Genomic DNA, 4,691 nt, shown 5'->3' on the forward strand with positions numbered 1-4,691 from the left:
TAGAAAAGCTCGGCCTTTGAGTTAGCACAACTCCCTAGGGACTCCAGAGCTTATACCTATATCTATCTATCTGTCTGTACCAATATATGTATGTCTGTTTTTTATCTAAGAGATTATCTTTATTTTAGGCTTTCCTTAGTCCCAGCTTATTTATTCTTGGATCATGCTTATACCTCCCTGATGAGTCATTGCTGGCTTCCCAGAAAGTCTGAAAGCCAGGCTATGTATGGGTATGGGCAAGGCACCTCTGTTCTGCTCTTGCTTGGCTCTGCACAGTGATTCCAGGGATGAGCAGTGGAAAGCCCGACTCCTGCTTCCACTCACTCTTATCTGTACACTTTGGAATGAGAGTACGTTATTGCATCCCTTTGTAAATCATAAAGTGAGCACATTAAAAAAAAACACACCAAAAACATGCTAATGTTCCTAGCTAATAATTTAGTTAAAGTGGACACATGATCCAATTCTGGCTTATTGCTAGCTTTGATGTAAAGGAGGGGGGGTGACCAGAAGGGCTTCCTTTCCTGCAAAACAAGACAAAGGCATTAGAGAAGAAAGCTTGAGCCTCTTTCTCTCTCTCTCTTTTTTTTTTACTGGCTTGAATTTGGGCAGTGCCTGGAACAGCTGGAGCAGCCACCTTGCAACCTTGAGCTGACAAGCATGTGGACAAAAGCCAACATGCTAAGCATAGCAGAGTGGGAAGAGAGAAAAGCCTGAATTCCTAATGGCATAATATTGCAGCTGAACTACTGCCAGCAGTAACCTCTCTCTGGCCTTCTTGTGAAGGCCAAACTAAAATGCCCTTGTGAGAAAAATTTTCTTATCCTGAAGTTAGGTTTTCTTTCACTTGTAAAAGCATGAAATCCTAACCTGCGGTTAATTTTCTTTCGTTAGTACCTTAGTCTGCTCTTTTCTCTAGGCATTATCTCATTTAATGTTTATCATGACCTCATATTTACTCATTCCTGAGTCAATTATCTCATAGAATTTTATTTTTCCTTATGTTTTAGGTTATACTGTATATTTCCCCCCTATTCACCCCTGGATTTCCATGTGCATCTCTCTCTAAGGGGTCTGATATGTTGTTCCACATAAAAGAAAAGAGGGATGATAAGTGAAAAACCTACTATGTGACAGGCACCACACTAGGTCCTTTAATAGACATTACTGAACCCTGACAATGTGTGAATGTGGTAGATGTTAGCACTTCACTCTCCTTTTACAGAAGAGGAAACTTAAGCTCAGAAAGGTTAGTTAACTTGCTCAAAGTCTCTCAGCAAGAAATTGGTAGAATAAATTTTCACATGTCAGTCTGCAGGATTCCAAAATCCAAGAGGTTTCCAACATATTAAAATGCTCTTGAATTTTTGAAGAAGGTTCTTAGTTATAAATAGAATAGTCTACTCTAGCTAATTTAAACAAAAATGAATTCTTTTTGGGTATAGGATAACTTACAAAATGTCCGTGAGAGACAGACACCAAGCTGAAATGTCGAATAGTCTGAAGAAATACCCATTCATACCACAGAAGGTAAACATAGAAATCCTGCTGCTACTTGTGCATAGAAACCTATGACATGGAACCTATGGCTGGTCTGTAGGATGAGTCAAATGCTTTTGATACAAGGTCTGTTTAGTCTTTTCACATCTGCCTTCTCACAGGACTTCCTTCACTTATCTAGTTTTCCAGAGGGAGCTCTGGGCGTCTAGGGGATAAGGAACTGCTCCGCCACTCCAAAGGTGGTAGTTTGAATCAACCCATACACAACCCATTTACAGCCTCCGAAAACCAGTTGGAGGGTCAGCTACATGTAGGTTCCAACTCAATGGCAACACATTACAGTTTTTCAGAGTTACTTGGCAGAATGTCAGTAATAAATAAAATTGGAATTTCAAGGAAGTTTAGAAAGTTCTTATTCTTTCCAGCATCTAGTTTACAGGATGGCAAACTAGAAAGGGATGGAAAGTGTAGGATAAGCAAATAGGAGGATGTACCATGGCTTCCTTGAAGAAAGATCTGTCTTTATTTAAGAGCTACTTAATTTAATACCACCATAAGGCAGATGGAGCAAATAGATATTAATTTTGTGGTAACTTCAATCTATTGATAGTGCTCATCTAAAATACAGCTTTACTGTCCTTGTCTCTGAGAATTAAACTGTTTGCACTTCCTTCAGTATGGGTTTGTTTAGTCTTTTGTCAGTTCATGGGGTATTTAATACACTTCTCCAGCACAACTATCCAAAGGCAGTGATTCTTCTTGGGTCATCTTTATTCACGGTCTTTCACCTTTATCTTTAAAATTATATCCTTACTCTTTAGCACTTTTGGTGTTTCCCCAACCCCTGCTTTTATAAGAATTGTGATTTTAGGCAAGCTCTGGTGGCCTAGTGGCAAGAAGCTGCACTGCAATCCCAGAGGTGAGAGGTTCGAATCCACCAGATGCTCTGCTGGAAAAGGAGGAATAATCTCCTCCTGTACCAGTCAGATCTGATGTGACGGCACACACACACAAAAATAATAAAAAAAAAATTAAATTAAAAAAATTGTGATTTTAGCAAATGTTTAAAGAAAATAAATATTTTCATTCATTCATTGATTCACATTGCCCTCCCTCCCATTCCCCCAATTAACTTTGTTCCAGATTGAAAATGGTCTAATCATAAATTCCTTTCAGATCAGTTTTTCCCTTCTCTTACTCAACGGTAGTGTTCATTATCCATTTCTTTTCCTGTTCTCTCCTGTTTCTGTCCTATTTTTTTAATTTATACTAGTTCATTTATAAAATGCAAATATATGTTCGATAATTTTTCTGTCCATTCATTTTTTAATGGGTACTTGGGTTGTTTCCATCTCTTTGCTATTGTGAAAAAATGCTGCAATAAACATGAGTATATATATATATATATATATATATGTTTGCATCACTGCTCTGCATTTTTGAAGGTATATTCCCAGTCATGGATAGCTAGTTCAAATGATATTTCTATTTCCAACTTTTTGAGAAAGCATCAGACTGTCCTCTGTAGTGGTTGTACTATTTTACATTTCCACCAACAGTGAACAAAAGTTCCAATCTCTCCACAGTCTCACCAGCATTTGTTATTTGCTGCCCTGTTGACCTTTGCTATTGTTGCTGGGGGATCTTAACACTTTGAAGACGTCCTTGACAGCACATGTTCCACAGTGCAACATGTCCTTTGAGTATTTTACTACTGCTACCATGAAAACTTCAATCTTTTCTCCATCTACTATGATGCTGCCTATTGGTCCAGAGGTGAGAATTTTTGTTTTCTTGATATTGGGCTGTAGTCCATATTGAAGGCTGTAGCCTTTGATCTTCTGCAGCAAGCACTTCCAGTCCTCAGTTTCAGCAAGCAGGGTTGTGTCATCTGCATAATACAGGTTGTTAATGACCCTTCTACCAATCCTAATGCCAATTTCTCTAGTTGGTTAACTAAAAGATGGATGGTTGGACTTTATCAGTCAATGAAGGATAAGCAGTGTCTTCCTCAAAAAAAACAACCATGGAAACATGATGAAGATTAGCTATGAGATAGAATCACCTTGATAGCAGTAGGCTTGGTTTGGTATTGGTTATAAGGAGTTTTGTTGAGTGGAAGGGGTTGGGGAGTATTTTCTAACTGCTCCACACTTAACAAGTTATCAATTGGAACTCTTTATCATCTTAAGGAAAGCAAAACCTGCAGGTTTTCTCATTGCTTATTCTGTGTTAAACTGTTGAAATTTGTTGGTTTTCTCCCCTTTGAAATTCAATATTCATTAATTTAATGCTGCCAAGTGGCTGACAAGTTGTCCAGATAGGATATCAAGGGCATTGACAAGTGACAAGGATATTGTTTTTTTCTGAAGGACTCTGGGGGCTTTCTACTCCGATCTACAGGATACTGAGAGCAAAGCATGTCAATCTACTGGTGGGAAGTCTCCAAATGGCAGATTGAAAGATCCCTGCCAGTATAAATGATGGAGTGAAGCCCCACTTTGCATTCAGTACCCTTCCTGTCCATTCATTTTTTCAGAGCCTGTTTTTTCCTTGACAACACTTTTCAGAGAGAACCGTGACAAATGTACAAATGAACTGTCTATTCCTGCTTTGCAGTATAACAACATGCCTACTGTCTTAAATCTTCAAATACAGCTGTTCGTTTTCTTGACGTATTTGTTACAGTAGTGATAGCAGGGGTTATTGAGTCAAATTTTCTTTAGTGACTCTCCCAACAAAAGAAATGCTCCACTTTGCAAGATCACATTGCTTTTGTAAAGATGACTATGAAGTACCTTAAAATGGAATTATACTTTCTGTATTAACATTATCTGATCAAATAGGAATTTAATGTATAAATATAAGAAAAAGCTATTTCCCCCAGCAACCATAGAAAAGTTCAATATGGCAGCAAACAAAAAATGCTGGCGAGGATGTAGACAAATTTGAACTCTTATTCACTGCTGGTGAGAATGTAAAATGGCACAACCACTATGGAAGGTGGTCTGGTACTTTCTCAAAAAGCTGGAAATGGAAATACCATTTGACCCAGCAAATCTACTACTGGGAATATATCCTAAAGAGTCCAGAGCCATGATGCAAACAGATGTATGCACACCCATGTTTATTGCTGCATTATTCACAATAGCAAAGAGATGGAAGCAACCTGCACCTTCATCAACAAACAA

Source organism: Elephantulus edwardii, unplaced genomic scaffold (assembly GCF_000299155.1).
Source record: "Elephantulus edwardii isolate Elephantulus edwardi_28Jun2011 unplaced genomic scaffold, EleEdw1.0 scaffold00377, whole genome shotgun sequence".
Classification (NCBI taxonomy): domain Eukaryota; kingdom Metazoa; phylum Chordata; class Mammalia; order Macroscelidea; family Macroscelididae; genus Elephantulus; species Elephantulus edwardii.